The following is a 14663-nucleotide window of genomic DNA, read 5'->3' as shown; positions in this document are numbered from 1 at the left end:
GTGAAACTCATATTATAGACGTTTTACACATAGAGCAAAATGTGCATGGGTGTTGCAGTAATTATCTTTGAAGAGGACATGTACACCTTATATTTGAAAAACTTGCAGTTGGACTCCCCACCCTCAAAAAAAAAAAAAAAAAAAAAGGTGGATGGTTTGCAACTGAGGCTGTCACTCAGGGTCCCTGAGTGACAAGGAAGACCCTTGACTACAGAATACTCCCCGTTTGCAACTTAGTGTTGGCAACACAATGCTCCCTAAGTGATGGGTTAAACACAGAGATACATTCCCCCTCTACGGGAATAAAAATATTTATTTATTTAAAAATTGTAGGGAGTGTAGTGTACTTTTAGAGTATCCCTATTCTCGGCATAAAACATAAAACACTGGTTTATTCATGGTCTGTCAATTTTCGATTTTAAGGGAGTAGACTCAAACAAGCCAATCACAACCTCTAATGAAACAAAATCAGATAAATTATTTGTTATTTAGTGATGTTATTTGCTTTTACATAGACCTTTTAAAGCTAACTTATTTCAGGTGTCAATAAAAAACAAAAACAAAAAAAACAATTGTTAATCCGACGCAGGAGCTTGAAAAATGAGAATGAGTCAGAGGCAGGGTCAGCATGTAGGGACAGTGGAGAGAGGCCTGTTGCGGTGAGTGAGAAGCGTGCTGGGCATTTGTGAATGAAACTCAAATCGATATTTATTTTGAGTGCATTTTAGTCACTTGTGTGAACTTTGTAAAATACATTAATGATGTAAAAGCATAATGTCGAGCATGCTTCAACTTAACTATATTTTATTTTAGCCAGTATAAAAATGATAGGCTTGTGTAATTTTAGCTTTAAAATCTAGGAACAAAAAAGATTAGAAAGAAAAGAGGGAAACTGATTTTCAGAGTAGAGAGAGAGAGAGAGAAAGTGAGCATTCCTGATGAAGATGTACAAGAGAGGGATTTTGAAAGAGCCGAGGGTGAGAGTCAGTCTGAGAGACATGAGGGAGAGAGCCAGGAAGTGATATGCATCAAGCCGAATCCGCCTGACGCAAGAGTCATTCCACACCAGCAACTTCCGAATAAGACTAAAGTTTCAGGAGAGGTGGTTTAGGGAATATCCTTCACTACATTATGTGCCAAATGCAAATGGTGTGTTTTTGTTTTTATTCCACGGAAGACTTCAAAAGTCAGAATAGCCCACTTGCAAAATGCACTGATGAAGCTTTTGTGGCTACAGGGTTTAGAAATGGGGGGAGCCATAGAAATTCACCAACAGAGACAAGCTCGGTAGTAGTCATTACAACATACACGTGTACCATAGAAATGTTGAAACTCAGCCATCCACAGCTAAGGAGCAGTGACAACGAGAGCCAAGTTCATACTTGATAATGAAACTGATCCATTTTCTTGCATTCTAGCATTAATGGGCATGAAAAGTGATGTGGGCAACCTTGTTCAGCTACTTCAGGATGAAGCTGAGGAGGAGGTGGTGGTGAAGCAAAGGCTTAGTAAGCCCCCAAACCACTACCCAAGTCCAAAAATTCAAAACTAGATTTTTAATATTATGGCCAGTACTGTTGTTGGGACATAAGCTGTCCACATTGTAGTTCTCCATTATTTCAGGATCTGAACAAGAGGCCAAATGCTTCTGGTGGTGACCTTCCACCTCATGAATACTTTATAGGTTTTTATGTAGCATCATCTACTACAGGAAAGGATGCTTGGGTGGCCACTCCCCTTCTTATACAGCTGAAAGTGTGCTTGTCCTGCCTTCGAGGGCAAGGCTATGGTTGGGCTGCAAATATGTAAGGTCCTAAGGTTCTAAAGGGAGTGCCAGTGGTGGAGTACACTCTGATGTGCTGAATTTAGTCCACAGACTCAATTGTCTTGCATTTGCTGGACCATCAGTCCAATTTATAGGGATTCTTCAAGCCCCTCTGCCATACGTGATTGTCTTATGAGAATAGCAGCCATTCCAGGAGATGAAGGACAATAGGAAGAGGTTTTACAGAGTCTTGAGCAAATAACTGCATCAAGCTCCTTTGTTACATGCGCACCATTAAGCCCCTTTTCCATCGGCTTGGTTTGGCTGGGCTCTACTCTGCTCCAACCTCTTGCAAGCATCTCAGCAACAGTTTTTTCAGGAACAGCTGGCCCGCCTCAGGAGCAGGGTCAAACTGAGTGGGCTCAAGTAGAGTTTTGATGTGAACACACTGCTTTTCAGTTGATTGGCTAAGGGCGAGGAGAAAGTTTTCTCCTGAGGAAGTCCAGGAAAAACTGAAGAATGTTGTCAATAATGGACCACCATGAATGGAGTGGGTCAAACCAAAATATAATTTTACTCTTTACACTTTAACATCCTTATCGCTGTTCGGGCCTTGGCTGAAGCAAAAAACCCCTCCTGAAGCCTTAAATTTGAACTCTGTAAGGCGAAATTTGAAGAACAGCATCTTCTCCCCTCTCTGCTTCTGTCTCACACACACACACACCTTACAAATGCAGACTGGAATAACCACAGTGCTAGTATTATTGGACCTCAGTGCAGCATGCAACGCCGTCGGTGAAACTGGGTCGGCATTTCTGTTACAGCACTCGACTGGTGTAAATCCTACTTAAAAGGACAGGGACTTTTTTGTGTCAGAAGGTAACTTTATATCAGAGATGACCCAAAAAAAAAATAAAATAAATAAATCACATGTGGGGTTCCCCAAGGGTCCATCCTGGGTCCGTCCCCTCCTATGTTCATGCTCCCTCTAGCTCAGATCATAAAAGACATCAGCTACCATAACTACACAGATGACATACAGCTTTACATGTCACCAGGTGACTATGAACCCATTCAAGCACTGAGGAAATGCTTAGAAGAAATCAATGCATGGATGTGCCAAAATTCTCTTCAATTGAATTAAAACAAAACTGAAGTAATAATTTCTGACAAACAGAGGAGAGATCAAAAGTGTGCACACAGCTTCAGATACAAACCACTGATCAGACCCGAAATGTGGGTGTAGTGATGGACTCAGATCTGAACCTCCAAAAGCATCTAAAGACAATTACAAGGTCAGCCTTTTATCACCTGAAGAACATTTCCAAGATTAAAGGACTAATGTCTCAACAGGATCTGTAATGATTTTTGAAAGGGAACCCGATATTCAGCCAGACACAGAGAAAACGTTTAAAACAGTTTATTGTAGGAGTGAATAGTGGAGGATGAGGCGTACAAGCACACCCAGTCCAGACAGAAGAATCTTGGCTTGGCTTACGCAGGTGAAATCCAGCAGACGATGCAAACAGGCAGGGACGTGAGAATGACCAGGTACGGCAGGGAGAGATCAGACCAGAACAGGCAGAACCAATTGCTGGAACTCACAGAAAACAGGTAGATATGCAGAATGTAAACACAGGTCACCTCCATAAAAGAGTCCAGCAGGCAGGCATATAACACCCAGTGGATCCCAGAGATACTTTCAGAGGTGATCAGTCGGAGGAGAGCAGTGGAGAGAATGATGAAAGGAGACGTTCTGGCAGGGAAGTGTTGGCAGAGGCAGGCTTAAATAGGCTGGGGCACAGGTGAGCAGAGTGAATCCAATTAGTGAAAACAGGTGGAGCTGATCTGGCAGGCAAATGACTGGTGAAAAAAGGAATGACTGATAAAATAAAGAAATGTCCAAAACTAATGGTAAACAAAACCCCAAACTATGATAGAACTAAGAAAAACCCCAAAACAGAGAACTAAACTAAGGCAGGAACTTAAACTATGACAGGATCTGGAAAAACTAATCCATGTGTTTATTTTTAGTCGAACTGATCACTGCAACAGTGTTTTCAGTGTCTGCCTAAAAAGTGGATCAGACAGCTGCAGCTGATCCAGAACGCTGCTACCTGCGTCCTCACTAAGACTAAGAAAGTAGAGCACATCACCCCAGTTCTAAAGTCCTCCCACTGGCTCCCTGCATCTCAGAGAATAGACTTTAAAATACTTCTGTTAGTCTATAAATCCCTGAATGGCTTAGCACCTAAATACATCACAGACTTGTTATCAGTGTATCAACCATCCAGACCACTAAGGTCTTCTGGCTCCAGTCTACTCTGCATACCTAGAACCAGAACTAAACAAGGAGAAGCAGCATTTAGTTCCTATGATCCACTTATCTGGAACAAACTTCCAGAAAACTGTAAAGGTGTGAAAAGCCTGAGTTCCTTTAAATCAAGATTAAAAACACATTTGTTTAGGATTTCCTTCGACTGTTCTAGTTAAACTGTTTTACTGAAACATCATTAATTCAACTTTGTAGTCCAACTGCTTTTAATATTTGCTTTTAGTTTCTATTTTTCCATGTTCTATTTTGTTTCTACATTTATTATTCCAACTTGCTTTTATTCTGTATTATTTTCCTATATTTTAATCATCACTTTGTATTGTTTGTGTACTGAAATGTGCAATACAAACAAATTTGCCTCACCTTGCCTTACCTATGCAGGCAAAGAGAAGGCTGATGTGTGACACAGATATTTTATCTGTAAAAAATATTCAAGACAATCCTGCATATCAGGAAAAAATAGATTATGTAGTCTGGGAGGTTTACAACTTCTCTACCGCAGATACAGGAGCTTTAATGACCTTTTTATATTGCTCTCAAACATCAGAGTTCTACTGTTCGCTGGCATGTAGCACCATCCAGTATTTAGTTTTTCTTGTATGTCTGCCTCGGGAGGTTTCTCTGAACAACAATGATGTGCTTGTCTTTGTCTATAAAGAGTGTCACATGTTTTCTTCTGGCTGCTCTCCACGTTTTAGCACACTGTAAGAGATCCAACTGCAGTTCATTATTTTGGTAGGGTGAGTGGCTGCGTCAAGGAAACAAGAATGTGTTATGGTTGAGTTTTGGTTTGGCTTTGTTTTTCTGTTATTTTAATTTTTTCATCTCTTTTGGGTTAGGTTTGACTTTATTTATTGTTAGTTTTCAGTCATCAGTTATTTTCTGTCAATTTTCACTTCACCTCTTCAGCAGTCAGTCACACCTGATAATCATTTACCAGTCAATTAGCCAGACCCTTGTTCCACCTGTGAAGTGCTCTATTTAACCTTCCTCTGCCTTCAGTTCAGCACTGGGCCGTCATCATTCCACACCTCTCCATGCCAGTCCCTGGTTTTTGCCTTGGAAGAGTTGTTTTTCTTGTTTAAGGTTAGTCCTGCCAGTTTTCTATAGACTCTTACTTTGCTATTTGTCCCTGGAGAAGTTCTGCTCTGTGTCCTAGTGTCTCCAGAGAACTGCTAACTGGACTAGCCATCCTGGAAAGGCTCTGCTCTGTGCCCTGGTGTCTCCTAAGTTCTGCTAACCTGACTAGCCACCCTGGAGAAGCTCAGCTCTGTGCCCTGGTGTCTCCAACGAACTGCTAACCTGTTGTGGCTACGGGGCCTGCTAGCCGAGCAGTACTAAGCTTCCCCTGCTGCCTGGATAGTCGTGACTCTCTCTCACTCCGGGCCGTCAGCTCCTGCCATCACATTCATCCCTGACTTTCTGCAGTCCTGAACCTCCGGTCTTCATCACTCACCACCCAGCATACTTCCTTCAATAAAGACTCAAACTTTTAGTTCCGTGTGTGCGTCCTGAGTTCATCGATAAACAAACCCTGACAGAATGTCTATCTCTATTATTGAATCCAGCTTTTACTTTAAAAAGACATGGCTCACATATAAAGAGAAACACAAAACCAGGTTTTGAACATTTTTGACTCTTTCAAAAGATTTTATTTAGGGTCTCCCATAACACCAGGGGCCTCATTTATTAAAGTGCATAGAATCCATGATGCAAGTGAAAACACACACACACACACACACACATATATAAATTCATAAAGCCAATGGACACACGCACCAGCACACAATTTTCCTTTAGAGATCACAGCTGTAAAGCATTGATCATTTATTCAAACATAAATAATCAATGTAAAGCACATCATGAATGTGGCAATGTCTGTTTAAATGAGCCAGCTGATCGTTGTTATCTTACGGTTAAAAATGGCAATGATGGAGAAAAAGTAAAGCAATTGTGAAGAAATTTCACAAAAAATTATTATTAAATGTTCAAATCATAGGTAAAAGCCGACATGTTATACACATTACAAGAACTTGTTAAAAAGTGAACTTGATTGGTATTTAAAATATCGGATGAGTTCCTCAGTGAGCCATATGCTCCATGTTGAAATTCCCCTGAGGCTGGGCATCCAGATCATCATCATGGAGACCAGGGGGAATGATAGTTTTCCTCCCCAACGATGAAACCGCATTCCCTCCTAATTTTCCCATTTGCAAGGTCTCCCAGCAGTGCCACTGGATCCACCATACAGCATAATGCACAGGTGCAATTGACCGTTTACAGCATTTAAGGTAATTGCCTCACACCTTGTCAAATTTTAGCTGTTAATCTGTGGTGCATGTGGGAGAGGAATGTGATGATAGAAAACCCTAATGAAATGTTGTGTGGACTTTGATTTAAAATAAACGCTTACTTAAATCTTGTGGAAGGCCAGAAGAAGAAGACAAAGAAAATTAAGAAGAAAATAGCTGCATCTGACATCTTGAAAACATTTTTCAGATAAAGCCAAAGTTAAATTTGACATATTTGCCATTAGCTATAGATTTGAGCACAATGCATATAAGGAAGGTATCAATCAGGATTATTAGTTATTTTTCATTATTTAAATAACCATTAACTTTAATAGTGCTGTCTGCTGTACATAGACAACTACTCACAGTCTGCCCCAGGGCAGCTGTGGCTACTAACAGCTCACCACCGTCAGGGGGTGAGTGTGTGTGAATGGGTGAATGACTGACTGCAGTGTAAAGCGCTTTGGGGTTGTCGGACTAGTTAAAATGCCGTACAAGTACAAGCCATTTACCATTTCACCATATGAGGGTAATGGACGTGGGTGCACCAATTTTGGTGTCCAGATTTTTATCTTACATCTGTTGCCCTCACATATTCTTAAAACTTGGCTTTATATTTATATTCCAACACAGGTTATTGGTAACATGCCTCTGAAGTTTGACTTTTTGCACCATTACAATACTTATAGGCAAACTGTCCTCATGTCTTCAGCTACATAAAACATGCTAATACTCAGCATTATACATATTTGCATTGTACTAAAATGTGTTAAAGGAATTATACCAGAATAAATGTTTGCCTGGTTAGGAAAAATCATTTTTAAGCAATAATTATGAGTTAAAAGACGTTGATAATAACAATTGATAATAACGTTGATAATAACAATTGACTGATTGATTCATTGCGTGATCAAGCAAGTTCAAGTATTTTTTAGCAGGAATAAGCAGCAAACTGGAGACAATAGAGCTATTGTGCAAATAATAAAGGGCACAAAATTCAGTTTATGTAAAGTTTGAAAAGGCTTGGAGCTGTGACAGCTTCAAATAGTGAATTAATTAATTAATTATTACATATATATATATATATATATATATATATATATATATATATATATATATATATATATATATATATATATATATATAGATATATATAGATACCTACAGACCATAGCCCACATGACCACAACCATTGTACATGTACATATAGCACACATTATTCTAAAAACCATCGATTTAGAAAGTTTGACAAATGCATGCTGCACTTTTCAGATTCCTTTATTTACAAAAAAAAAAATAAAATTGTTTCATTTTGTTTTTCCTTGTTGGTCCGTTACAAAAATTACCATTAAATATTTAAAAATCTGTGGTTACGAGACAAAACTATGTAAAGTTTAAACTTGTGGTGCAGTTCTGTGCAGAGGTTACTTGGTCTGTCAAGTCAGAAATTTCACCTTCCATTATGGTATTGCAGTTGTGACCTAGCTAATTTGCACTTGAATGGAAAGACACTGATGCCAGCGAAGAGAATACGCTGAGAGGATAACATGTGGCAGTGGCTTGTTAATAATGTATTTGTTTGCCAAACAAATAAATAGACACAGAACACTGACAAACATCAGTCACAGCGCCGCCTCTGTGAACGGCCTCATCCCTGAAGAAAAGACAGAGAAAGTCTGTTTATTCCTTCTGTCACTGCCTGCAATATCCATACTGCTGAAACACGCAATTCCCCAAAGAAAATACATTCTCGTCCAAGCCCACCCTTTTTCCAGCGTTCCATCCTCCCCCCACTGCCTCATCCTGCACAGACAGTAGGCAACGTCGAGCCAGGCATACCCAGCTCATATGAGTTACTCCTTGATGTGATGGTTCCAATACATCATCTGTCTACACATTAAATTCCAGCACAGCAAGCGTGAGAGACAGCATCCTGGACCCAGCACCTAACCAGTTTAACTGCATTCATTAGAATCTGAAAAAAGTCCCCTGGCACAGCCAGCTGCAGCAGAGGAAGAAACACACACCGCGGGTTTTTGGATCCCCTGGATCAGGGATGTGTGCACAGTGAAACACACGCACACACCTTGTGGCACCAGTGTTTTGTGTGACAGACATGACGAGACTACAGCAGCGGTAAAACTATTTTTACAGGGCCGTGTGTGTGTGTGTGTGTGTGTGTGCGTGCGTGTATAGATTCGGGTTATGTGAATTTTATAAATAATTTGGAAGACTGTATATTCCTTGTTTCTGGAACTTACAACAGATAACGTAATTGAAACTGAATTCCACAATGCAATTCACATGTAGAAAAGATATTTAAAATTCTTGAAATATTTGTTTTTGCTACGTGGATAAGACACACATTGAAAATTGTAAAAGAAATAAAAGATATCCTACCTTTAATCTGAGTTCATTCATTCAGCACATGAATCAAATTCTATGTTAAAAGTTATTTGTAAATAAAAAAGAATAAATTTACAGTGCCATACTTGTAGGCTCATAAGCAACATTAACAGAAATGAAAAAGCAAATGTCACATAACCTTCAAAATCGTAATCACAGACTTATCTGCTTGTCGTTGGATCTCCCCTACTTGGTGATCATCCAGCAGAGAATCTAGAGGAATAAAATACTTTTTGATCTGCTCTGCTTTTCTGTCTTGACATGCGCTTCTTACTTTAAGTATTACTGAACAGTCCGACCAAAGAAATCAACCTATCAAACCTATATAACATAAACTCAAAAAACTTTTGGTATCAATTATATAGAGAACTTGAATAATATAAGACATGTTCGTTTTCTTATTATTTTATTGTTTATTGTCACATGCAAATTTATTGTTCAAAATTTTCAGATCACATCAGATGTATAGGATTAGAGCAGCATTACTCAGCATCTGGAAGGTGGTGTGCCGCATTTAAAACATGAGTCACATGGTTTGATGTTCTCCTGACTGTTGAAGGTAGACTGAACACCATGGTGAGTTAGAAAGAGATGTCTGAGACCTTCAGAAAGAGGATTGTAGCAGCTTGTGAGTCTGGTAAGGGATTTAAACAGGTCTCAAAAGAGTAACAAATCAGCCACACCACTGTTTGGAAAATAGTTTACAAGGGGATCACAATAAAAACATCTTCTAAATTAATTTTCAAGCAAGTTTACCTTGAAAGCTGAGCAAAAGATGCAAAAAAAAGAAAACAAAGAAAAAAGAAAAAGATCTTGGCTGTGGCCTTGGCAGCTTGCTACCAGATCTTGCTACTGTTGATATAAATCTGTTTCTAAAACCAGAAAAAGACTGCACAGGTCCATTTGGCAGATATGCAAACACAAAACTCATGCTCTCTAAGGAAAACACCAAGGCCAGACTAAAGCTAACCAGAGCTAGGGAATAGAGACAAAGACCAGGATTCTTAGAATGTCCCCTGAATAGATCAGTCTAAAGCTGAATTGAAATATTTGAGCCCCAGAACAGAGAACATGTTTACATAAACCAAATACAGACATTTCAGGAATGACACCTTGTAAAAATGTAAAGCATAGAGTTGAAAGTGAACCCTGCAACATTTAAATGAGCTCACTAATACCAGTCAATTCAAAAAGGACTTGCTGAGAATAAAGAAATAAAGAGTCCCTAGTTGAGTTAATGCCCAGCAGTCCCATTTATAAAGTTTGCATACGCATAAAACGGGGACTAAATCTTGCGTCGGTGACTTTCCACACAGAGCCAGTGAACTATAGAGAAAAAAAAAAACTCAAAATGCGCAGTCCCTCTACGCAAACTATTACCCATGCGTACGCCCGTTTAGGAGACTGGGGAAATTGGTGACGCAGATGGTAAAGTGGTGAATTGCAGCCACACTTCATCATGATTCCTCTCAGACGTTTAATGTCTCTCCATATCAGACTTTAATTATGGGTCGACTTTTTCACAAACATTCAAAACCGCAGTGTTATTTATGCTTGCGCTGGTGAGCCATAACTACACATAAGGACCTTTCAAATCAACAAAATAGGCCCATAAGTCAACTTAAATCAAAGTCTGCACAACATTTAATTAGATTTTTTCAACCATCAGATTCCACTCCCCAATGATCACCAGGGTGACGTGTACCACAGATTAACAAACACATGGCGACAAGGTGTAAGGCAGTTGCACTAATTGCTGTAAATATTTAAATACTGTGGTGACACTCGTGCATAATGTTGTGCAGTGGATGTGCTACTGCTGGACAACCTTGCACATGGGACAATTGAGGGGGAACACATTTTCAGAGATCACCAAGATTTCTTGGCCTATGCTGATGACTGGCTCATACCTAGACTCCGTAAATCAGAATCAGACTCAGAATCAGAATCAGACATACTTTAATAATCCCAGAGGGAAATTACTTTCGTTACATGCTACAGATATTCAGATATACAGACATTTATATATATATATATATATATATATATATATATATATATCAGTGACGTGCGGTGAGGTTCATAACTGGTGAGGCACTGACGTCATCAGAATCAGATTTGCAAATAGATGCATAGATTGACAGCAGTTTACAGGTTATGTTTCACTTCTGCATCCTTACACATACAAACTGTAGCTCACAAAACACACATTTCCTTAAAAAACAAAACAAAATAAATGTTATTACTGTCTTACCTTTACTTATAAATGAAGTCCATGCGTCGCTGCTGCCTCACCGGCATCGCTTCCAAGCATTTGAATGGGAAAATAAGAAAATTCAGCGATTTTGAACAAATAAAAATCGAAATTGGTGAAGCTACATGAAAAATAAATATTTTTTAGTACCAACCACCGGATGAATATAACAATTTAAATTACTTTATGATTATATATTTTCTTTCTTTCCATAATGGCTGGTGAGGCACTGCCTCACCTGCCTCCCCTGACCGCACGTCACTGATATATATATATATATATATATATATATATATATATATATATATATATATATATATATATATATATATATATATATATATATATACACATACATACACAACATTCCACACAAAAATAATATAAATATATACATATATAACTATAGATCCAAAATAAAGTGATAGTGACATTGTGCAAGAACAGTGCAAAGAATGAATAAATGTAAATTACAGAGTGGGGGTGTCTGAATCACAAAGCTGCTGTAGCCTCCCCTTGCCTGCAAGCTAAATTATTGCGGTATTTGTGTGTTCATAAACGAGCAAGAATACATCTTTTCCCGCTTCCACCTCAACCATTTGGGATCGAACCAAAAGCCATTCGGGCAAATCACGTTGCAGCATTATGGTTTAAGGAGGGAGATACAGCTGTGACGAAAGCAAGAGCCACCAAGCCCACAGCCAAACCAAAATAAACATTGAAGCGCAGGAGGATGCATGCATTGCTGCTGCTATCACATCTGTTTTGTAAGAATACATAAATTATTCTTTGAAACAAGCACAGCAAGAAGTGCCTTGCCTAGTTTAACTTGTGGTTTCTCATGACGCCTGCTGCTTACAGCCTTTTCATAAAATTTCGTGACTGACTAAAACCAGCTTCTTGTAGGCAGGCACAAGGTGACAAGGGGAATTTCAACATGGAGCATGTGTTGAAATGTCATTGACGTTTAAGACAGTAATACAATTCACTTTTTAACAAGTTCTTTTAATGTGGATAACATGATGTGCCATTACCTCTGATAAACACATTTAATAAAGGCCTTTGTGGTAATTTTTTTCTTTGCTCTTTTCTCTGTAGCTACCATTATTAACTGTGAAATAACATTGGTCAACTGGTTAATTTAAACACATATTAACATTCATGAGGTGCTTTGCATTGATCGAATATGGTTGACTATGGGCGTGTAGAGGGCAGAATATGAGGCGGAAGCAAAAATGCCGCTGCAGATGTGATTTATAAAGGGAAAAGGCTTGCTAGTGTGCATGTGCATTGTTTTATAAATCTGATTTTTTTTTTTTTTTTCGGCCTTTGGGCGTACAAAAACTTTTAATATAAATCCTACTCATCCTACGGGGGGGCAGTAAAAACATAGACTGTAAATGGTGACAGTAGTTAGTATGAAGAGAATTAAATATGAATACATTTACTGTCACACAATGGGAAAACTATGGACTCTGCATGATTGTACAAGCAAACAGTCTCAGAGAAGTTTAAAGGTGTGCAAATGGACGATGGCATCTGAAAAACAATGTAAATGACTCTTGGGCAGATTAAGAACCCATGAAAACAGTAGCATGTTTGCAAACATTTACTGAGTCTTTTGTGAGCAGCAGAGATTAGACTCTTACAGGAGCTGGAAGGAAGGACCTGCGTAAGCGCTCTTTTGAGCATCTGAGATGCAACAGTTTGTCACTGAATGACTCAGATCACTAACTGACTGATCCGAATGTTGGTGTAGTTAGGTAGGGCAGATGCTAGCTGGGAAGTTGTCATCAGTTTGGGGGTCATGCACGGGAAGACAGTCCACAGTGCACATGTTTCCAGAGGGGATAGGCAATATGACTATCTTGGATCCAGGTGAGATAATCTGTAAGAGGAGGGACAGGAGGGACCACCAGGCAGAGGTTTCCAAGTGGGGTAGAGACAGAAAACGGGTCTGAGGTCTAGGCTTGGGCCATTTCCGATGGGCAGGAGAATCTAGATAGGGGCAGAAGCAAGTAAGCTTTGTCGGCAGGCAAGGGCGAAGGTCAAGATCCAGAGATCAGAAGCCAATAGGAGTATCCAAGATGGACAAGGCAGGCAGGAGAAAACAAGAATGAGACAGGTCAAAAACAGGAGGTAAGGACAGGGAATGCTGGGTGGTCCATTCGCAATGGTTTTCAAGAATCTGGCGGTTACCCACTGGGGCAGCCAGGAATATATAGTGCCCCTCCCAGGTGCAGCAACTCCCAGTAATTGGAGCTGCCACAGGTTTAACCACTCAGATCTGTTTACCAGTGCAGCACAGGGTGCAGGGAGTGACATCATGAGACTGCACACAGCAGCTTTTCAGACAGGAACAGACAGGAATCATTGCACCATGCATGGGGTGGGAGACATTGTTCTGTTGTCACTCACCACCTGCATTGTGTCCAGGAGGTAACTGCTGGCGGCGTTCTTTCTGAGGCAGGTCCGATGTGCAGACGCCTCCTGTGCGTGGCTCTGTACTTCGGCGTCGCCTCTAACCGGGACTGCAGCTTCACAGAGTTCAGAGAGATCCGGTGTTGTGCGCAATTCTGTTCCCCCGTGAAAATCTGTTTCCCCTGTGTCGGGAATGCGCTTTGCAGCCGTTTTCCCGGCGCTTCTAATTGATTTCTCGGTAAAACAACTCATATAATCATGTCAAGGTTGTAACAGTCAGTTTAATCGGCAGTTGTTTACAAAATTGTAGAATAAAAATAAACAAACTATGTCTTCTTACGCTGTATTGTGTTATAAATGGCAAGATAACGGTCTTTTTCCAACTTTTGTCACTTTAACCTGACAAATAAAAGTAAGCCATAAAACACTATTCCAGCACCTACTGTGTATTTATGATTTTACATTGCTGAAAGAGGAGGATGGGATGGCTGATAGCAGGACACAAACATTATGGCTGTTTCTCAATTCACGAGAATGCGAGCGCATTCTCGTGAATTGAGAAACAGCCTAAGACTTCCTGAAAACACAAGAGTGTAGACTTCCCAGTACATCCCTTTGTAATATAAAATATGACAGTGTACTGGATTAAGGAAATTTCTAGTATACTACATCCCATCACACATAATTTTTGAGAATTTAGAAACATTTGCTCTTTATTTCCCAAAGTTTTCGGGAGATGTCTGAAAGACCGTTTATTTTTATTTTACAATTTTGTAAACAGCTGCCGATTAAACTGAATGTTACAACCTTGACATGATTATAGGATTTGTTTTACCGATAAATCAACTAGAAGCGCCGGGAAAACGGCTGCAAAGTGCGCTCCCGACACGGGGGAAACAGAATTGCGCACATCACCGGCCTACGAAATGGCGGCGGCCGTCCAATCCATCCAGAGACCACGCCAACAACGCCATCTTCTTCGCCAGGCTGGAAAATAATTAAATGAGAGTGGTATGAATAAAAATCAAACGCAAGTCACAATAACATTAAACAAGGAAGGAGAAGCAGTAAAAACAAGTCACTTACAGATAATGTCGTCTTTATCAACATCGTGTCAATCTGGAATTGCAGACATGGCTCCGAGCAAATAGGAGGTCACCGCCTCGCTCCGGTTCATAGCGCCTGCAATTT

Source organism: Fundulus heteroclitus, chromosome 21 (genome assembly GCF_011125445.2).
Source record: "Fundulus heteroclitus isolate FHET01 chromosome 21, MU-UCD_Fhet_4.1, whole genome shotgun sequence".
Taxonomy (NCBI): domain Eukaryota; kingdom Metazoa; phylum Chordata; class Actinopteri; order Cyprinodontiformes; family Fundulidae; genus Fundulus; species Fundulus heteroclitus.
This window is presented reverse-complemented; position numbering follows the sequence as displayed.